Below are 23355 nucleotides of genomic sequence, written 5' to 3'. Positions count from 1 at the left end.
TGAATATTTATCATAATTCTCATACAGTTATTTTAAATTGTATTTATTAGAGATTAATAAATTAAATTAACTCTCTACTTGTGTTTAAAGCCAGAAAAAAACAATGTAATGGCTGAGAACACCATCTTCAGAGTCAGGTAGACACTGAGTTAAATGAGGTTTCTTATCTAATTTGACCTATAGATCTTGAGGAAGTTATTATTTAATATTTTATATGTAAAGTAAGTTTCTAAATGAGAAATGCCATAAAACTAGATTATGCATTCATTCAGTTATATATATATATATATATATATATATATATATATATATATATATATATATGCATATATATATATGAATGATGTGGGGAGCGGCGCGGTGGAGCAAAGATGGCGCCGACATCCAGGGCAGCTGTAGGATAATGAGGTGATCCGGCGCCCTCCTGTGACACAGCAGTACTGCGCATGCGCGGGTTTTGCACCTGGCATCAGTCTGGCCAAGGTGGTACCATGCTAATAAGGCGATTCGTGCTCCGCTAATCCTTGGAGGACAAGTAGCAGGGGTGATGGTGGGGTGATACATGCTCCGCCAATCCCTGAAGGACAATTAGCATAGCCTCAGCCTGTTGTGTATATAAGGCGAACACTTTTGCCGCTCGATGTCCCCATATCAGCAATGTAGGTGGTCCTGCAATAAAGACTGTTGAGAAGAATCCGACCATGTTGCATCTTCCCTGCTGGCTGAGGTGGACGCAACAATATATATATAATCTTTTAAAAAATAGAAGGAACTTGGAGGGAGTTGTTTATTTTTATTCGTCTTATACTTTCAAGTAACAACAGTCATTATGGAAAGAAGCCAGGGCAAGACCCTGGGGCAGAAACCTGAAGGCAGAGATGGAGGGAGGATTCTCCCTGGCTTGCTCTTCACGGCTTTTGCAGTTTTGCTTACCCCCTGGACACTCTTACAACAATCATTAATCAAGATAATGCCCCACAGACATGCTGACTGGTCAAGCTGATGGAGACATTTCCTTAGCTGAGGATCCTACTTTTCAGGTGACTCTAGTTTGTATCAAGTTGACAAAACTCTAACCATCAGAAAAAGAAAGGACTCATTCTGTCAGCAGTGGAGAGAAGCAGCTAGGGAAAAAATGGCTATAGTCAGATGTACACATCAAGAAGTTTTGGTTTCTTGGTGGGCCTGAACTTTAACGTTATTAACATGCACTCATAGGTAAATCTTCTTCGTTTCACATATTGAATTGTGTTTACTATCACAGAAAACATCATTCCAGCCCCATTTCGAAGGATTCCAGTAAACTATTGAAGCACACCACTCTTCCGGAAGATTGGGCTCATGGGGGTGCCAGAACCTACAAGATACAAAAGGCAGAAATAACTGATGCTGTGAGTGCATGGCAGTTGTTTGGAAGGTGAAGTGTAATGCTGAATAGAACAGAGCTGAGGATGAGAGAACATTCCAGCATTTTCTCCCTTTCTCTCACAACCTACTTCTAAAATGCCAAATACAGGCAGCTTTGCATATTTTTTTCTGGTGTGGTATACTTTGCCTTTCCCCCTCAACACAATATTTACTGTCTCTTCTTCCCAGATCCCTCATCATGACATGTTAGTAAAAGTTTCTTTCCTTCTGGCATTTATTGAGGTTTCCTCTTTACATCAGCTTCCTAACCCTGAATGTGACCTATCTGTCTCCCCTGAGGAGACTAGTAGTCTAAAAAACTGTGTAACAATAAAATGATTCCTAATTACATTCCCCCATCATCAGAGAGACTTCCTGTGCTTGTGGGACGAGACCCACATGACGACATTACATTTAAAAAAAAAAAGACCACATAGCTCTAAACAAGATGTGTCTACCAAATTCCGCCCCTCAGAACTCAGGGATCCACAATACAAAGAGAGGGGAAAGGAGTGAGGGAGACACAGAGACAAGGGACACCAGGAGAACAAAACCCTCTAAATTAACATGAGCAAAACTCGTATGAACTCACAGAGACTGAAGCAGCATGCACAGGGCCTACAGTAGTCTGCACTAAGTCCTCCGCCCATATACTATAGCTGTGAATTAAACTCAGAATTATAGCTTGGAGTTACAGTAGTACTTTATGGGGTTTATTTATGAATTTGTACCAAGTAGGTCTCTGACTCTTGTGCCTTCTCTTGGGGCTATTTTATTTTTCTATTGGCTTAGATTGTCCAACTTCAATGTGATAGTTTTTTCATTTTATCTCATTATATTTCATTTTGTTTTGTGTTATCTCCTAGGAGCCTGTTCTTCTCTAACGAGGCCAGAAAGGTAGTAGATATGGATGGAAGAGGAGATATGGAAGAACTGAGGGGAGTAGAGGGAGGAGAAACTGTATTCAAATTATACCATATGAGGAAAAAACTATGCTTAATATAAGGGAAAAAAGAAAAAATAAATAAAATACTTGTTTAACTTCTAATTCACTTTGGCCCCGATTAAGAAATTTAGTGTATTTTTTTTTTATTAACTTGAGTATTTCTTATATACATTTCGAGTGTTATTCCCTTTCCCGGTTTCCGGGCAAACATCCCCCTCCCCCCTCCCCTTCCTTATGGGTGTTCCCCTCCCAACCCTCCCCCCATTGCCGCCCTCCCCCCATAGACTAGTTCACTGGGGGTTCAGTCTTAGCAGGACCCAGGGCTTCCCCTTCCACTGGTGCTCTTACTAGGATATTCATTGCTACCTATGGGGTCAGAGTCCAGGGTCAGTCCATGTATAGTCTTTAGGTAGTGGCTTAGTCCCTGGAAGCTCTGGTTGCTTGGCATTGTTGTACTTTTGGGGTCTCGAGCCCCTTCAAGCTCTTCCAGTTCTTTCTCTGATTCCTTCAATAGGGGACCTATTCTCAGTTCAGTGTTTGCTGCTGGCATTCGCCTCTGTATTTGCTGTATTCTGGCTGTGTCTCTCAGGAGCGATCTACATCCGGCTCCTGTCAGTCTGCACTTCTTTGCTTCATCCATCTTGTCTAATTGGGTGGCTGTATATGTATGGGCCAAATGTGGGACAGGCTCTGAATGGGTGTTCCTTCAGTCTCTGTTTTAATCTTTGCCTCTCCCTTCCCTGCCAAGGGTATTCTTTTTCCTCATTTAAAGAAGGAGTGAAGCATTCACATTTTGATCATCCGTCTTGAGTTTCCTTTGTTCTAGGGATCTAGGGTAATTCAAGCATTTGGGCTAATAGCCACTTATCAATGAGTGCATACCATGTATGTCTTTCTGTGATTGGGTTAGCTCACTCAGGATGATATTTTCCAGTTCCAACCATTTGCCTACGAATTTCATAAACTCGTTGTTTTTGATAGCTGAGTAATATTCCATTGTGTAGATGTACCACATTTTCTGTATCCATATCTCTGTTGAAGGGCATCTGGGTTCTTTCCATTTTCTGGCTATTATAAATAAGGCTGCGATGAACATAGTGGAGCACGTGTCTCTTTTATATGTTGAGGCATCTTTTGGGTATATGCCCAAGAGAGGTATAGCTGGATCCTCAGGCAGTTCAATGTCCAATTTTCTGAGGAACCTCCAGACTGATTTCCAGAATGGTTTTACCAGTCTGCAATCCCACCAACAATAGAGGAGTGTTCCTCTTTCTCCACATCCTCGCCAGCATCTGCTGTCACCTGAGTTTTTGATCTTAGCCAATCGCACTGGTGTGAGGTGAAATCTCAGGGTTGTTTTGATTTGCATTTCCCTTATGACTAAAGATGTTGAACATTTCTTTAGGTGTTTCTCAGCCATTCGGCATTCCTCAGCTGTGAATTCTTTGTTTAGCTCTGAACCCCATTTTTTAATAGGGTTATTTGTTTCCCTGCAGTCTAACTTCTTGAGTTCTTTGTATATTTTGGATATAAGGCCTCTATCTGTTGTAGGATTGGTAAAGATCTTTTCCCAATCTGTTGGTTGCCGTTTTGTCCTAACCACCGTGTCCTTTGCCTTACAGAAGCTTTGCAGTTTTATGAGATCCCATTTGTCGATTCTTGATCTTAGAGCATAAGCCATTGGTGTTTTGTTCAGGAAATTTTTTCCAGTGCCCATGTGTTCCAGATGCTTCCCTAGTTTTTCTTCTATTAGTTTGAGTGTGTCTGGTTTGATGTGGAGGTCCTTGATCCACTTCGACTTAAGCTTTGTACAGGGCGATAAGCATGGATCGATCTGCATTCTTCTACATGTTGCCCTCCAGTTGAACCAGCACCATTTGCTGAAATGCTATCTTTTTTCCATTGGATGGTTTTGGCTCCTTTGTCAAAAATCAAGTGACCATAGGTGTGTGGGTTCATTTCTGGGTCTTCAATTCTATTCCATTGGTCTATCTGTCTGTCTCTGTACCAATACCATGCAGTTTTTATCACTATTGCTCTGTAATACTGCTTGAGTTCAGGGATAGTGATGCCCCCTGAAGTCCTTTTATTGTTGAGGATAGCTTTAGCTATCCTGGGTTTTTTGTTATTCCAGATGAATTTGCAAATTGTTCTGTCTAACTCTTTGAAGAATTGGATTGGTATTTTGATGGGGATTGCATTGAATCTGTAGATTGCTTTTGGTAAAATGGCCATTTTTACTATATTAATCCTGCCAATCCATGAGCATGGGAGATCTTTCCATCTTCTGAGGTCTTCTTCAATTTCTTTCCTCAGTGTCTTGAAGTTCTTATTGTACAGATCTTTTACTTGCTTGGTTAAAGTCACACCGAGGTACTTTATATTATTTGGGTCTATTATGAAGGGTGTCGTTTCCCTAATTTCTTTCTCGGCTTGTTTCTCTTTTGTATAGAGGAAGGCAACTGATTTATTTGAGTTAATTTTATACCCAGCCACTTTGCTGAAGTTGTTTATCAGCTTTAGTAGTTCTCTGGTGGAACTTTTGGGATCACTTAAATATACTATCATATCATCTGCAAATAGTGATATTTTGACCTCTTCTTTTCCGATCTGTATCCCTTTGATCTCCTTTTGTTGTCTGATTGCTCTGGCTAGAACTTCAAGAACTATATTGAATAAGTAGAGAGAGAGTGGGCAGCCTTGTCTAGTCCCTGATTTTAGTGGGATTACTTCAAGTTTCTCTCCATTTAGTTTAATGTTAGCAACTGGTTTGCTGTATATGGCTTTTACTATGTTTAGGTATGGGCCTTGAATTCCTATTCTTTCCAGGACTTTTATCATGAAGGAGTGTTGAATTTTGTCAAATGCTTTCTCAGCATCTAATGAAATGATCATGTGGTTCTGTTCTTTCAGTTTGTTTATATAATGGATCACGTTGATGGTTTTCCGTATATTAAACCATCCCTGCATGCCTGGGATGAAGCCTACTTGATCATGGTGGATGATTGTTTTGATGTGCTCTTGAATTCGGTTTGCCAGAATTTTATTGAGTATTTTTGCGTCGATATTCATAAGGGAAATTGGTCTGAAGTTCTCTTTCTTTGTTGTGTCTTTGTGTGGTTTAGGTATAAGAGTAATTGTAGCTTCGTAGAAGGAATTCGGTAGGGCTCCATCTGTTTCAATTTTGTGGAATAGTTTGGATAATATTGGTATGAGGTCTTCTATGAAGGTTTGATAGAATTCTGCACTAAACCCATCTGGACCTGGGCTCTTTTTGGTTGGGAGACCTTTAATGACTGCTTCTATTTCCTTAGGAGTTATGGGGTTGTTTAACTGGTTTATCTGTTCCTGATTTAACTTTGATACCTGGTATCTGTCTAGGAAATTGTCCATTTCCTGAAGATTTTCAAATTTTGTTGAATATAGGTTTTTATAGTAAGATCTGATGATTTTTTGAATTTCCTCTGAATCTGTAGTTATGTCTCCCTTTTCATTTCTGATTTTGTTAATTTGGACGCACTCTCTGTGTCCTCTCATTAGTCTGGCTAAGGGTTTATCTATCTTGTTGATTTTCTCAAAGAACCAACTTTTGGTCCTGTTGATTCTTTCTATGGTCCTTTTTGTTTCTACTTGGTTGATTTCAGCTCTGAGTTTGATTATTTCCTGCCTTCTACTCCTCCTGGGTGTATTTGCTTCTTTTTGTTCTAGAGCTTTTAGGTGTGCTGTCAAGCTGCTGACATATGCTCTTTCCTGTTTCTTTCTGCAGGCACTCAGCGCTATGAGTTTTCCTCTTAGCACAGCTTTCATTGTGTCCCATAAGTTTGAGTATGTTGTATCTTCATTTTCATTAAATTCTAAAAAGTTTTTAATTTCTTTCTTTATTTCTTCCTTGACCAGGTTATCTTTGAGTAGAGCATTGTTCAATTTCCACGTATATGTGGGCATTCTTCCCTTATTGTTATTGAAGACCAGTTTTAGGCCGTGGTGGTCCGATAGCACGCATGGATTATTTCTATCTTTTTGTACCTGTTGAGGCCCGTTTTTTGACCAATTATATGGTCAATTTTGGAGAAAGTACCATGAGGAGCTGAGAAGAAGGTATATCCTTTTGCTTTAGGATAGAATGTTCTATAAATATCCGTTAAGTCCATTTGGCTCATGACCTCTTTTAGTCTGTCGACATCACTGTTTAATTTCTGTTTCCATGATCTGTCCATTGATGAGAGTGGGGTGTTGAAATCTCCCACTATTATTGTGTGAGGTGCAATGTGTGTTTTGAGCTTTAGTAAGGTTTCTTTTACGTACGTAGGTGCCCTTGTATTTGGGGCATAGATATTTAGGATTGAGAGTTCATCTTGGTGGATTTTTCCTTTGATGAATATGAAGTGTCCTTCCTTATCTTTTTTGATGACTTTTAGTTGGAAATTGATTTTATTTGATATTAGAATGGCTACTCCAGCTTGCTTCTTCTGACCATTTGCTTGGAAAGTTGTTTTCCAGCCTTTCACTCTGAGGTAGTGTCTGTCTTTGTCTCTGAGGTGTGTTTCCTGTAGGCAGCAGAATGCAGGGTCCTCGTTGCGTATCCAGTTTGTTAATCTATGTCTTTTTATTGGGGAGTTGTGGCCATTGATATTGAGAGATATTAAGGAATAGTGATTATTGTTTCCCTTTATATTCATATTTGGATGTGAGGTTATGTTTGTGTGCTTTCATTCTCTTTGTTTTGTTGCCAAGACGATTAGTTTCTTGCTTCTTCTAGGGTATAGCTTGCCTCCTTATGTTGGGCTTTACCATTTATTATCCTTTGTAGTGCTGGATTTGTAGAAAGATATTGTGTAAATTTGGTTTTGTCATGGAATATCTTGGTTTCTCCATCAATGTTAATTGAGAGTTTTGCTGGATACAGTAACCTGGGCTGGCATTTGTGTTCTCTTAGGGTCTGTATGACATCAGTCCAGGATCTTCTGGCCTTCATAGTTTCTGGCGAGAAGTCTGGTGTGATTCTGATAGGTCTCCCTTTATATGTTACTTGACCTTTTTCCCTTACTGCTTTTAATATTCTTTCTTTATTTTGTGCGTTTGGTGTTTTGACAATTATGTGACGGGAGGTGTTTCTTTTCTGGTCCAATCTATTTGGAGTTCTGTAGGCTTCTTGTATGCCTATGGGTATCTCTTTTTTTAGGTTAGGGAAGTTTTCTTCTATGATTTTGTTGAAGATATTTACTGGTCCTTTGAGCTGGGAGTCTTCACTCTCTTCTATACCTATTATCCTTAGGTTTGATCTTCTCATTGAGTCTTGGATTTCCTGTATGTTTTGGACCAGTAGCTTTTTCTGCTTTACATTATCTTTGACAGTTGAGTCAATGATTTCTATGGAATCTTCTGCTCCTGAGATTCTCTCTTCCATCTCTTGTATTCTGCTGGTGAAGCTTGTATCTACAGCTCCTTGTCTCTTCTTTTGGTTTTCTATATCCAGGGTTGTTTCCATGTGTTCTTTCTTGATTGCTTCTATTTCCATTTTTAATTCCTTCAACTGTTTGATTGTGTTTTCCTGGAATTCTTTCAGGGATTTTTGCCATTCCTCTCTGTAGGCTTCTACTTGTTTATTAATGATTTCCTGTGTTTCCCTAAGTGTGTTCATGTCTTTCTTGAAGTCCTCCAGCATCATGATCAAATATGATTTTGAAACTAGATCTTGCTTTTCTGGTGTGTTTGGATATGCCATGTTTGTTTTGGTGGGAGAATTGGGCTCCGATGATGGCATGCAGTCTTGGTTTCTGTTGCTTGGGTTCCTGTGCTTGCCTCTCGCCATCAGATTATCTCTAGTGTTACTTTGTTCTGCTATTTCTGACAGTGGCTAGACTGACCTATAAGCCTGTGTGTCAGGAGTGCTGTAGACCTGTTTTCCTCTCTTTCAGTCAGTTATGGGGACAGTGTGTTCTGCTTTCGGGCGTGTAGTTTTTCCTCTCTACAGGTCTTCAGCTGTTCCTGTGGGCCTGTGTCTTGAGTTCACCAGGCAGCTTTCTTGCAGCAGAAAAGTTGGTCTTACCTGTGGTCCCGAGGCTCAGGTTCGCTCGTGGGGTGCTGCCCAGGGGCTCTCTGCAGCGGCAGCAACCAGGAAGACCTGTGCCGCCCCTTCCGGGAGCTTCAGTGCACCAGGGTTCCAGATGGTCTTTGGCTTTTTCCTCTGGCGTCCGAGATGTGTGTGCAGGGAGCAGTCTCTTCTGGTTTCCCAGGCTTGTCTGCCTCTCTGAAGGTTTAGCTCTCCCTCCCACGGGATTTGGGTGCAGAGAACTGTTTATCCGGTCTGTTTCTTTCAGGTTCCGGCGGTGTCTCAGGCGCAGAGGTCCTGCCGCTCCTGGGCCCTCCCCCACGGGAGCCCAGAGGCCTTATACAGTTTCTTCTTGGGCCAGGGATGTGGGCAGGGGTGAGCAGTGTTGGTGGTCTCTTCCGCTCTGCAGCCTCAGGAGTGCCCACCTGACCAGGCGGTTGGGTCTCTCAATTTAGTGTATTTTTATTTTAAATTCTTCATGTATAAAAATGGAAATGATAATAAACAAAAACAAATTTAGTAAAGGTTTCAAAATAACTCACAAAATTGCATGAAGATAAAATAAGGTAATAATCAATCTGTTTAAAATAGCAAAATGTACTACTATGTAATTATTCTGATATATTCATCATAATTCTGATGCAGCTATTTTAAATTGTATTTATCAGAGACTTATAAATTAAATTAAGTCTCTACTTGTGTTTAAAGCCAGAATAAACAATGGAATGGCTGAGAACACCATCTTTTGTGTCGGGTAGACACTGAGTTAAATGAGGTTTTTTATTTCATTTGACCTATGGATCTTGAGGAAGTTATCATTCAATATTTTATATGTAAAGTGAGTATTTAAATGAGAAATTCCATAAAACTAGATTTTGCATTCATTCAGTGAGAACTTAATTAGTTACATTCATTTATTATAATAGTCACAGCTGGCAAAATTTCCCTAAATTTTAAATGTAAATAATCTCAATAGTTCATTAATCCAGGACTGCACTCACCTGACGTTTTGACTGAAAGGAGTATTATCAATCCATTGCCATTTGCTGTTACCTTGTGGATCAGAAAGACCCAGAAAGTAAGAAAGTGACTCGTTCAGCTGTTGGGTGATGAAATTCTGCATGGAGAAAAGGGAGTTAATCACTTATAGTTATTTTAATCTTTTTCTATTGGATTTTTTATTTATATTTCAAATGTTAGACCCTTTCCCAATTTCCCATCCACAGGCCCTCGCCACCTCCCCCTTCTTCTATGAGGGTGTTCCCCCTTCCAACCACCCCCCTTTCCACCTCCCCACCTTAATACTCCCCTACACTAGGAAGTTTGGCCTTGGCAGGTCCAAGGGCTTCTCCTTCCATTGATGCCCAACAAGGCCATCCTCTGCTACATATGCAGCTGGAGCCATGGGTCTGTTCATGTGGAATCTTTGGATAGTGGTTTAGTTCCTGGGAGCTCTTGTTGGTTGGTATTATTCTTATGGGGTTGCAAGCCTCTTCATCTCCTTCAATCCTTTCTCTAACATCTCAATGGGGACTGGGTTCTCAGTTCCATGATTTGCTTCTAGCATTTGCCTCTGGCTGAGCAATCCCACCAACAATGGAAGAGAGTTCCTCTTTCTCTACATCCTTGCCAGCATCTGTTATCACCTGGTTTCTTAGCCAATCTGACTGGGGTGAGGTGAAATCTCAGGGTTGTTTTTATTTGTATTTCCCTGATGACTAAAGATGTTGAGCATTTCTTTAGGTGCTTCTAGGCCATTCAACATTCCTCAGCTGAGAATGCTTTGTTTAGCTCTGTACCCCATTTATAATAGGGTATTTGGCTCTCTGAAGTCTAATATATTATATATTATATTATATTATATTATATTATATTATATTATATAATTCTGTAGGAATTTGTAAAGATCTTTTCACAACCTGTTGGTTGCTGTTTTGTCTTAATGACAATGTTCTTTACAACTTGCAATTTTCATTTCGCACAGACTAAGCATTCTTTCCAGCCTCATGGGCATTGGAATAGAAGAAAGCAGAAGTGAAAGGAAAGGTCATTGGAACCAATAGCACAGCACAAAAAAAATAACAATTTTGTCACAAGGGCAGAAGGTCCTAGCTCATATATTCATCATTCCTTCCTCACCAATGAAAAGGATCTCCAATTCCATGAGGTTATTTTTTTGTCTTTTTTTAAAGATTTATTTATTTATTATATATAAGTACACTGTCGCTGTCTTTAGACACACCAGAAGAGGGCATCAGATCTCATTACAGATGGTTGTGAGCCACCATGTGGTTGCTGGGAACTGAACTCAGGACCTCTGGAAGAGCAGTCAGTGCTCTTAACCACTGAGCCATCTCTCCAGCCCGAGGTTATTTTTTATACTTTTTAATTTCTTTTAAAATGTCAATGTTGTGTTTAAATGTTGATATACTTACTTGACAGGGACAAGGAATGCCCATATTAAAACATTTCTGAGTATATCTGTAATGTGTTTCCAGATATGATTGGCCACAGTATCTGTGAGCTCATCCTCACCTATGTGGGTAAATATTTGAGGGAGGGCCTTAATAGAACACAAGACAAAGGAAAGAGTAATTATCTTATCTTGCTTCCTGCCTTGGGTAGAGAGAGAGTCTTCTAAGGTCCCTGGGTTTCAGACCTTTGACTGGAGATATAACAATGGTTTTCAACAAGATTACAGGACACAAAGTCAACACACAAAACAATCAACGCCATTTCTTCACGCTAACACAAACAACAACAACAACAGCAGCAGCAGCAGCAGCAGTAGCAGCAGCAGCAGCAGCAGCAGTAGCAGTAGCAGCAAAACAATCTGAAAAACAGGTAAGAGGATAACTTCTCCATAGCATCAAAAAGAATAAAATACCTAAGAATATTCGTAACCCAGAAGACAAGAAACTCACTCGAGAAGCAAAACAACTGGGAAGCAAAATAATATATACTGAAAGCTAGAAGACAATGATTAAGGAAATCAAAGAGACACAGTAAGTGAAGAGACATTTTATTTTTCTTAAGATGTCTAAGTCAACACATTTGTATAGCCAAATGATCTCTGATCAAGTGCCAATGTCTTGTGATGGGAAAACGACAAACTCTCTAACAAATAAGCTGGAAAAAATGTTGTGGGAAAAGAATGAAATTAGTTCCTTCCCTTATACTTCACACACAAGTTAATTCAAAGTGCTTCAAAAACCAAAATTGTAAGCGCTTGGCAAAAACACCAAGCTTTATTACATTGGAATTAGCAATGTATTCTCGGACATGATACCAAAAACAAAAACAAAAACACACAAACAAACAAAAATCAAAACCAAACAACAAAATAAAAATAGAAAAAGGAATACATCAAACCAAAAAGCTTTTGCTTGACAAAGGAAAAAAGTCACCAAGATAAAAAAAGCAATAAAGATTTCATATATTGATAAAGGAGTAAAATCCAAAATAAATAAAGGATGCCTAGAAGCCAACAAGAGTAAAAGAAATAGCACAATTTAAAAGTGGGAGAGAAATGTTGAGCTGACATTTTTCCAAAGGAAATACATAAATGTCCAACAAGAAAATTAAAAAGATGTTCAACAGAAGATAACAGGGACAGGAAAGGATGTGAATGTTGAGAATACAGTACTCATGTATGAGGTTATCAGGTTAGTGTTCATTATCATTATTCATTGGGGAAATGCATATTAAAACTAGTTTGTGATTCAGAACCAGTCCAATCTGAGTAGCTTTCCCAAGAAGACAAATGACAACAAATACTGACAGGGATAGGGAAAGAGAAATATTTCCTTCTGTTTGGTGGGAGAATAAACTGGTGTGACCCCTATGGGGATGAATGTGGCAGCTTCTCAGATCACTAAAACTAGAAATGCCATATGACCCAACTATGTCGTTCCTGGGGACATACCCAAAGAATTCTATTACAGAGGTGTTTATTCATCCACCTTCATTGCTGCTCTATGCACAGTAGCTTGGAAATGGGTTCATTCTAGATGCCTACAAACTAAAAATGGACAGTAAAAAGGTGACCCATGTATACTATAGCATTGTAAAGAAAATGATATTATGAAATTTCATGTTAAATTAATGGTGCGGGGGAAAGTTATTAGTTAATCGAGGCCAAGAAAGGCAAATGCCACAGGTTCTATCTATGTGGAGACCATTTTGGAATTCTTTGATCTGTGTGTTTAATGTAGAGTATCTGTAGAGTCCAGGAAACAAGAAAGGAACCATTGTTGGAGAAGGGTCGGAATGCCTTAAAGGAGGAGGTATAGGAGAACCAAGGTGCTAGGAAAGTAGGTGGAGTGAATGTAAATGGGGATTTGTAAAGGTTTGAGTGGAGGTGCAGTGGGTGATGAGGGAGATGAATGGATGGGGGAGGTTGAATCAAAACTAAGGATGTGGGGGAAAGTCATACTAATACCTACAGCTTTGTACACCTGCTTGAAAGACAATTTTAAAAATAGAGTTTCAAGGCAGTTAACCTCCATGAATACAGCTGCTCTAGCAGTTATTAAACAAAAAAATTGCTCAATGGTTAAAAGCATTAGCTACTCTTCCAGAAGACCACATTTCAATTGCCAGCACCCACAATGCAGCTCAGAACTGTCCATGGGATCTGACAACTTCACATAGACATATGCACAGGTAAAACATAAATATGCATCAAGTAAATAAATCATTTTTAAAATCCCAGTGTTTTGTCTGAGGTAGGTAGCAATGACTACCCACTAAAGACACACAAGACTGAGATCATCAACAGCCCATCATGGATGTGGAAGGGGATAGTAAGACACCATTCCTCCCTGAGGAGCTATGGACAGTTAACAGTTGTTGGTAGAGTCTATTGTGTCAGAGGTTTGGCCACTGGGCATTGCCCTCACTCAAGTAAGTAACTACATGCCTATACTCATAGAGTTATTGAAATATGAGTCTCATCCACAAAATAGGATAGAGAGGGAAACTTGGAAAGAATAGGGATTCTGTAGGAAAGGAAGGGGACAAGAGAAAATAATGAGGGAAACTGAAGAAAATTGTGAAATACTTTTGTGAACATTAATATGTAAAAAAGAAATTTACACAGCCATATTCGCTGCACTACTCACAATAGGCATGAAATGGAAGCAATCTGTATGGAAACCACCCATGAATGGAGAAAAGGTGGCAGTTTAGGTACACACATACATGTACATTGAAATGGGTTTGAGCATTAATTGCATTGCAGTACTTCAGTTCACAATGTATAAATAACGAAAGTAGTCACATTTTACACTGGAAATATGTACTATTTTTCTGTCAGTCAGACCTTAAGATAACTAAAAAGTCATATAAAACATATAAAATGGGAAATATACATATAATGAAATATTCACAGTTAAATGAAAAAAATTGTCACATGTTACAACATGAATGAATCTTGAGGACATCATGCTGAATAAAATCAGCTAGACAAACACATGGATGTACAAGCATACACACACATACAATAGTACACAATTCTACTCACATGAAGACTCCAATCAAACTCATTTACAAACAGGAAGTAAGTGCATACCATGCGTGGTTTTTTTTTGTGTGATTGAGTTACCCTCACTCAGGATCATATTTTCTAGTTCTATCCATTTACCTGTCAATTTCATGAAGTCATTTTTAATAGCTCAGTAGTACTCAATTGTGTAAAATAAACAAAAATTTTCATAGGAGGAGATACAGAGACAAAGTTTGGAGCAGATACTGAAGGAAAGGCCATCCAGAGACTGCACCATTTGGGGATCCTGCCCATATACATACAACCACCAAACCTAGACAATGTTGCTGAAGCCAAGAAGAGTATGCTGGCAGAAAGAAGCCTGATATGGCTGTCTCCTGATAGGCTCTGCCAGAACATGACAAGTACAGTGTCGGACACTCACAGCCAGCCATTGAACTGAGAACAAGGTCTCTATTGGAGAAGATGGAGAAAGGATTAAAGGAGCTGAAGGGACTTGCAACCCCATAATAACAAATATACCAACCAACCAGAGCTTCCAGGGACTAAACCACCATTCAAAGAGTACACTTGGACAGACCCATGGCTCCAGCTGCATATGAAACAGAGGATGGCCACATTGGGCACCTATAGGAGAAGCCCTTGATCCTTCCAAGGCTGGACGCCGCTCCCCCACCCCCAGTGTAGGGGAATGTCAGGGCAGGGAGGTGGGGAGGGTGGGGGGGAAGACCCTCATAGAAGAAGGGGGAGGAGAGATGGGCTAGGGGGAAACTTGGAAAGGGAATAACATTTGAAATGTAAATAAATTAAAAAAATCCAATATAAAAGGAAGTAGAGGAGTGATTGCCCTAACCTATGGATTGCGAATTGGGTAGTCTGTTGCAAGGTGTTAAAGTTCTAGAGGGCTTTTCTACAATGGGATTAACATACTAATGACTAATAACTGATAAAAATGAACATTTTTAGAAAACGTAGCTACATTTTCCTACGATTAAAAGGCTAATGAAAAACAAGAAAGTGATACCTGTTCAGTTTCAGTATTGATCACCACCAGATGAGCTCCCATATGAATATAGTTCTGTTCACTGATGCTCCAGAAGTTCTCCTTGGTAGAAATGAGGTAGCAGCTAGAGCCAAATGACTTCCAGTGATTTGGGCAGCATCCCCACAGTTTTTCTGTGACATGAATAAGAAGTGTAGCCAAGATATGAGACAAATAAGATTAAGGAGACATGTTCTAGGTGACTGCAAGGATCTGAGGCTTCTTGTCAGAGTTGATTCCTCATTGTAATTACAGCATTTACCATTTTCAGAATAAATAATGTTGGGACCGGGGAACTAATATTGAGAGTAGTGTTGGCCTCATGGGTTATTTAATCACATAATAGCCTTGAAGCATTTGTAACACTACTTAACTCAGAATAATTGCTCCACTTCCTTACTAATTTTTATGAATTATCAAACATTCAAAAATTATATTCATCATTATTGATTAAGAATATATACTATAGCTTATGCTCTGACTCAAGTATCCCAACTTAACACTCTCCCTGAGTAGAAACGGACTGGAGAAGAGGAAGTGTCCTTTCCAATCATTATTTAACTGTGATCAAAATGAACATCTGTGTGGCCTTTATGAAATAATTTTACTTTTTGCTTTTATTTTTTAATTGAAAATAATTTTTACACAATATATTATAATCATGGTTTCTTCTCCTGCATCCCTTCCAAGATACTTCCCACCTCTCCTCATATCCAATTCCATACCTTCTTTCTCTCTTACTTTAGAAAACAAACAGCCTATTTTTTCAGTACACAATTTAAAATAGAAGAAAACCACAAGAAGCACACAGAAACACAAGTGACACAGAAATAAACAAAGCCCATTAATAAAACAAAAAATTGAAATCATAATATACAAGCAAAAGACCAGTATGATTTTTTTCAATGCCTCAATAAGGCAATATGAGACCAAAAAAATTGACAAAAATACCACTGATTTAGAAATCCCTGAAAACACACATGGTGGAATAAAACAATTTATGACATGAAAATAAAAGTATGATGACTAAGTAAAACCTAGACGTGAAACTGGAAATGTATAATTTGGGAAGTCAATGAAGACCTCAGAGGCAAGTCTCATCAACAGTGGAGTATAAGAAATGGAAGAGAGGCATTGAAGACAAGATATAAGAAAAGGATTCCTCAGTCAAAGAGAATATTAAATCTAAAAAAACAAAATCCAGGTGTGAAACATCCAGGAAATCTGGGATTTAAAAAAAGACTAAAACTATAGGAATAGAGTAAGAAAAAAAACCAAGTCAAATGCACACAAAATATGTGCAACAAAAATCACAGAAGAAGGGTTCTCTAACCTGCAGAAGGAGATAACTACCAAAGTACAAGAAGCATACAGACCGCTAAATAGACTGGATCAGAAAAGATATTCCCCACACCACACAATAATCGAAACTCTAAACATACAGAACAAAGAAAGAATATAAAAGGCTGCATGAGGAAAAGACCAAGTAACATATAAAGGTAGACCTATTAGAATAACACCTTACTTTTCATTGAAGATGGTAAGAGCCCGAAGGACTAGATAGATGTTCTACACACTCTGAGAGACCTAGATGCCAGCCCTGACTACTACACCCAGCTTTTTTTTTCATTTGAGACATAATCTTATTTAGCCCTAGAACTCTCAAAGTAGACCAGACTAAAATCAGATCTGTACAAATCCCCCTGCCTCAACCTCCCAAGTGCTGGAATTACAGAATCTAATGCACCGTAAATGACAAAATAGAAATATTTTTGCTGAAAGCTTGCCTTTTCTTTTTTTTAATTTTATTTTTCTTGGATATTTTATGTATTTACATTTCAAATGTTATCTCCTTCCCCCCCTCCCATATCCCCTCTTGCTGCTTCTATGAGGGTGCTGCCACTCCCACCCACTCACTCCAACCTCAACACTCTGGCATTTCCCTACTTCCTTTTTTATTGTATTAACTCAAATATATTGTTAAATGTCTGCTATTTTATTTTCTTATGTGGCATGAGGTAAATAATTTCATCATATAAAAATATCTAAGAAAAGAATTAGGCTAAACAGCCTGCTTGGCCATAATTTTAAACCAAATACACTTAGGAAATGTGTTTATGGATGGATATGAAGTTAATTTAACTAAAATCCACTTCTGCCTCATTTCAGAGCTTCCAAAAGGCAAAAAAACAATTGTAGCTCACAAAGTCATGTGCATCTGTAATCCCAGCACAGAGGAGGCTGAATCAGGAGGATTGTGAGTACAAACTAGCTTAGGCTTTCTAAAGAATCCAACATTTCCTGGGTGAAACTGTGTCTTGAAATAGATATGTGAACAGTTATTGTATAAATGTCTCCAGAAAATAGAAAAAAGACTATCCTTGTGGAATTGTTTTCCTCGAGAAAGAATCTGCCCCACGGTTGCTTGACACAAAGAACCCAATATGCTACGAAGAGCATAGTCAGAACAATCTTTGTGTGGCCGTGCAACGTGCATACGGGGCTTTTGCTCTGTCTTCACTTCTCATGGACTTCTTCACAAGAGCATAAATAAATATAATAATTACATAATAATAATAATAATAATAATAATAATAATAATAATAAAAGGCTGGTGAACAAGCCAATTCTTGGATCAAGATGCTAACAGATGTCTAGATGGCATTGCTATGTGTTAAATATTAAGTCCATAAGGAAAACTAAAGACAAGTGCCTATCATCACACAGAGGTGAGGCAGATATGATGCGCAAATTGAGTCTCCAATGAATTTGCCATTTATGCACTGATAACAAGGCCAGGCTCAGCCTGAGTCCATTGTCCCAGTAATAAAGCTAGTACTTGGAATGGAGATGTATAGTATTAATTGAGAAACTTAAATGCCAAAGAGAATTTTATGTATTTAATGTAAAACTCATGGGAATATTTATGAATATCTTCCAGAGTTTACCTGACAGACTATGTGTTGTGTGTTGATAGTGTTGCCCAAAAATCAAGATGGCTGGGAATTGAATTGAATTGTTTCATGGAAATAGCCAGAACATTAACTGAACGTGTAAGTATAGAGAATGCTTAATAGTTTCCAACTGAAGCATCTCTCTCTCTCTCTCTCTCTCTCTCTCTCTCTCTCTCTCTCTCTCTCTCTCTCTCTCTCTGCGTGTGTGTGTCCTTTTCCCTCTTTTCACAGACACACCCACACTATAACAAATATATCTTAATAATTACACTATCTTAATAACTACATTATCTTAATAACAATATTCTCACAAGTCTAGCAAAATATTGCAAATCTTCACCTGACACCATAGTCCCTTTACTGCAGCAGGTGAGACTGGAATGATATGTGTGAAGTTCAGACAGTCTTCTATTGGGCTTCTCCATCGTGAACTGGTAAGTCACTGTAAACAAAGAAGGCAATGAGCATTATATAACCATCACTGACGCCTCATGTCCTCTACCTGGGCCAGGGTTTTCTCTCCTCTATACCTCTCCAGGAAAACCCACTGAAGACCAGACTAAATTATTGCTCCCCGATATTCATTAAATTACTTGTTGGTACATCTTGTCTCTTGTTTTTTCTCTCCTCCACTATAATGCCAGCTGTATTTTCTGTGATAAACATTTAAGCTTCTATGTGAATTAATCACAAACCCCTGAATCAAGGAATTGCCACAAGTCCTGCAGAGTTAAATATTGACTCACCAATGTCCAGCCTCCTTTGTTTAAACAACTTTGAGGCAAGAATAATGGGTATGCTTACATATCATAAACATTCCTGATTGTAGGTAGGAGTACTTTAAACATCTGGAGACTTTTAAGTGTGGAGGATATGATCAAGATATGTTGTCTACGAGTAGGAAAGTTTCAAAGAATAAATAAAAATTATTTTAATTAGCATTTTTATGAGCGTGCATATTAAACAATGTTAGCAAAAAGAGACTTTTTTCACTGTCCTAAGCAAATGTTTCTAGTTCATGTTTTGGGTCCTGACCATCTGTTTCTTCTTGACCAGTGAAATAACTATCCTTAATGGCACAACCTGGTCTCTTAGGTTTGACTGTGCCAATTAGAGCAGATGATGCTTCAGTGTGAAGATGAGTTTGTCTCATCACAGAGCAGACTGCCAACATGAAGCATTTGGTGTAAGTCACTCCCACTATTTCCTGGACTGTGCAGCAATTACTGTGACTACCCTCACAGCAAATGGGGAAGCAGAATGTTGACTGTAAAGAACACCATCAAAGCTTCTCAGGTAACAGACTTCACACGTGGCCTTCTGAGCAGATGAAACAGGTGGGAAATATTTTATTTCCTCAATCATCACTATCTCATTTGGTGACTTTCTCCTCTTTTATTGAGAATAAAACCATACGAATCAAAGACTCTAAGCTGCTGACATTAGAAAGTCAATTGGGCTTGTGCTCCCAATAGAGGGGTATGAGCAGAGACTGCGATTGCTGGTGAACCCAATGCTGGACCACACTGTCACAGACAATGGTTATAAATATCATAAGCTAACAAAGCAGGTGAAGAAACCTTAGATAAATCATTAGTCAAAATATGGGGGGGAGAACAAGAAAAAGAAGGCAAGGAAAATATGTAATTACATGTAAAGTCAGACCAGATAATGGGCTTAAAATAACAACCCCAGGGTGATTGTGGCACATGCCTTTAATCCCGGCACTTGGGAGGCAGGGGCAATAGGATATCTGTGACTTCAGATCCAGTTTGTTCTACAGAGTTCCAGAACAGCCATGGCTGGTTACACAGAGAAAGCCTATCTTGAAAAGACAAAACAAAACAAAAGGGACTCTGACAGTCTCTATGGAACATAGACTAGACAGTGCCCAGTCAGTGAAGAACTTACCCATACAGCTCGCAATGAAACAGGTGCTGAGGAGCAACATGGAAATCACAGCAGTTGACCAGAGTCTCAGAGTCCAGCAGACTCCCTTCCCTGTCAGATAGCAAGCAGATATACTCACCATAGCACCAAAAGCTTAGAGAAATTGACAGTCAGTAAAAATGCTCAGAAGATTTACAAATGAAGCAGGAAATAGGTGTCAAAGCTCTAGAATAAATGTTAAAATCAGCTCTGAAACACACACACACACACACACACACACACACATTAAAATAATTTTATTCTCAGGCACCTGCAATTTCCATGAAATTTTATTTCATCTTAAATGTCAAATTCTTCCATTGATGTCCTATCTGTTTATATCCCCATTCAATATTTGGTCTCTTATTTATCCGTGGCTTCTGGCTCTGAGACATTACACTTCCTTCAAATCCTTGTGTTTTTGCTGTCTTTGTCCACTCCATCACTTCAGCCTGCCTACTTGACTGTATTATTAACCGAGGAAGCTCTTCATCACATTATACACCCTACAGTCTCCTCTGGAACCAGACAGGAGTGCCCATCTCACGTTGGGGATGTCTTTCCTGCACCATTATTGAGGTCTATGTTCAGAAGGTCAAGGGCTTCTTATGTTTGTCTCTCCAAAATATGACTCAGGGACCTGGATTCTGTCAAAGCAACCAGAGTTCAGAGTCAGCTTCCACACACATACTTGAGTTAAATGCCACAGAGATGGCTAATGCTGCAAACCAAGAAGTCAGAGTCCGAACTGCTCTCCAGTGATTTAAAGACATAGGAAAAGAGGAAATTGAGAAATATACTGAATTTTGTTCCTAAAAACTCTGACAAGAATGTTCTTATCACTTGCATGGTTCCTAATGTGGAAATCTCCCCCACATCAAAAGAAATTTATCTATAAACTGTATTTACATTAAATGTTCTTTACATGTGAGTTATTTTGTTGATATAAGGCAAAACTTGTATTTGAAACAGAATTCTCGGAAGCAATAAGTCTGAATGGCTGAATGGTTAGCTGTTCGTCCTGGATTGGACATCTAGCAGTCCTTACCCATTCACACATATATGCACATGCACATACATGCATACATTAAAGCAAGACATGTAAACATTATTCAGAAGTGGTATTGTACGATGTAAAGGGTGTGGTGGTGTGCATTTTGCTGTATTGTGGCTCCTTGGACTGGAAGCAAGCTAGTATTATAATTATGATTGTTGTGACTATATTTTGAAGGGACAAACTCCATTTAGATATCCCTCTTATCACATACGCTGTAACTAAGGCAAATAACTGCTCTATCATCTTGACAACACATAGGCAATCACATTGATGACTGTAGGTCAATATGCAAAGGAGACTCATGGGATCTAGGCTTTTTAGGTGTGACATTTCCTTAGACCATATGGACCAGTTATTCAGATTTGCCATGTGTGACACATCTCTTGTCCCTACAGTTCTCTCACAACTGTAGATGTGGAGACTCTACTGGAACAAAGGAGTCCTTCTCTTCAATGCTGATTCCTTGAGAGCACTCTGGACTTTTTCCACAGTTGTCATGGAAGGGGCTGACCTTAGTAACCATCCATAGAATTTCATTCATGAGTGTATGTTTCATTCGTTTCTAATGCTGTGTACTCAACTAATTTCCTTGGACCTATTTTTGCATATATATTTACATATTCCTTTCCCTTATTTTTGCATGCTCTCCCTTTGTGTTCCTTGAAACAAACTGATTTGTGGACTGTTTTCATGTGAGTCCTGTCTTCTCATTTGATTGAAGCCCACTCCTCTGGCAGGATTTATCCTTATGCTTGAAATTGTTCACAGGTGCCAAGGAACCAGGCTGACCTTGTTGGTCCAATATGAGAAAATCTGACTGATTGAAGCAATCTCCAGTGGGAAATTTATGACACTGGAATACAGAACATAAACACATATGGCCCCTACTCTCAATTCCTAGCGCAGAACTTTGAACAGTCTTTTGATCATAGGACATATTCTGTAGAAATTTTGTGGAGACTTTTTAAATTCCAGAAAAAGTTCCAGGGCAATGAATATAAAAGGAACAGCTTTTCTAATATATAACAGTTCTATTTTAGCTAGGCCTTACATTATACTAATGAGGTAACTCTTGTCAGTACACAAGGTTGTTTCAAAATGGGACCAACCATGTGATCAGACAGTTGAAACCCTCACCCTCAATCCTTCAGAAAGGGAGAAGGGCTGGAAATTGAGTTCACTCACCAGTAACAAATTACTGACCTGCAGGGAACATTAAACCTAAATTAGATACAAGGAAGGTTTTCCAATAATAGCATAGTGGTGGCTATAGGTAATAATGGAATAGATTTAATAATTTTGAAAATACCCAAAGATTTTTCCATCATTTTTGAGATGTACTACATCATAAGAAGAGAAGGAGGAAGTGCTGATTACCACTGAGGCATTACCATCTGTTTCCAGTTCCCCTCAGGGATGAAGAAGCACAAAATATAGTGTTGAGTTGACTGGCTTTCCAAGAGGAGAAAGCATTCCCCTAAGATGGCCAGAAGCAAACTGTTCTCTGCTTCCTTACCCATCCCCAACAATGCACCCCCTTACCCATCTCCAGTATATGCTCCACCTTACCCATCTCTGATTTTCATGTGGACCACTAGTCTCTACTCCCTTCAATCTCCAAGTTATCCTGGCATGCCTTGCAGTAAACAATGATAAACTGATAGAACAAAGTCCAACTGAAGAATGTCTTGAAATAAACCATAACATCAAACAGAAAAGGGGCTGGAGAGGTGGCTCAGAGGTTCATAATGCTGGCTGCTCTTCCAGAGGTCTTCAGTTCAATTCCCAACAACCACATGGTGGCTCACAACCATCTATAAGAGTACCTGATGCCCTCTTATGGCACATGCAATGCAGAGAGAGCACCCATACATTAAAAAATAAATGAATAAATAGATAAATACAAATAATAAAAAAACATTTAACAGAAGAAAGAAAGTTGGGAGAGAAAATGGAAAAGCGTGAGCAAAGTTGTGGGTGAGCTCCAATCAGATGTGCAGAGAAATGTAAAATATCTGAGTCTATTCAAGGAAAAAGTGCAAAATCTCACTATCAGAATATATAATAGCCACTAAGGATTAAACTAGAAGCCTGGAATATACTTGGAGACACAAATAGGGATGTTATGACTGAATCTCTTTTGTTATTTTTTTTAAAGAATACTTCTTTTGAACTTGGCTAAGTAGAACTCCTTACAAATGACGCTTGAGGTTCCGTACCTGGGATAATATCAAAATACTAGGGCTTGCCAAAGGCAAGAGATTAAGGAGATTGAAGCATCTGATAACTACTTAAAAATTAAGTTATACCATGTATGCCTTAGAATCTTCAATTCATGATACCTTTCCACTGGTTGTGATATGAAATTTGTCCTAACAGCTGTTCTTTACTTGAGTATTAGCCTAAAATAAAGCTGACTTCACATTGCAGCCAGTAGATCTGTTTGACTGGTGACTTTGAAC

The 23355-nt window shown here is 38.9% G+C and overlaps 1 pseudogene across 4 annotated transcripts; it reads right to left on the bottom strand.

Annotated features, from left to right (window-relative positions):
• Positions 1-785: 785 nt before the first annotated feature.
• Positions 786-20408, bottom strand: Clec6a-ps1 (C-type lectin domain family 6, member A, pseudogene 1; annotated as a pseudogene). Of its 4 annotated transcripts, XR_005503857.1 has the most exons (6): positions 20384-20408; positions 19819-19908; positions 18248-18349; positions 14936-15087; positions 9407-9522; positions 786-1357 (listed from the first exon to the last, which is right to left on the bottom strand). The product of XR_005503857.1 is annotated as a C-type lectin domain family 6, member A, pseudogene 1, transcript variant X1 (transcript). The 4 variants fall into 4 exon arrangements; XR_010066266.1 differs by lacking the exon at positions 19819-19908 and having other exon boundaries at positions 18248-18354; positions 20383-20408; XR_005503859.1 differs by lacking the exon at positions 18248-18349.
• Between the last annotated feature and the right edge of the window lie 2947 nt (positions 20409-23355).

This window comes from Rattus norvegicus, chromosome 4 (genome assembly GCF_036323735.1).
Source record: "Rattus norvegicus strain BN/NHsdMcwi chromosome 4, GRCr8, whole genome shotgun sequence".
In the NCBI taxonomy this organism is placed as follows: domain Eukaryota; kingdom Metazoa; phylum Chordata; class Mammalia; order Rodentia; family Muridae; genus Rattus; species Rattus norvegicus.
The sequence above is the reverse complement of the archived record's forward strand: the minus strand, read 5'-3'. Positions and strand labels throughout refer to the sequence as shown.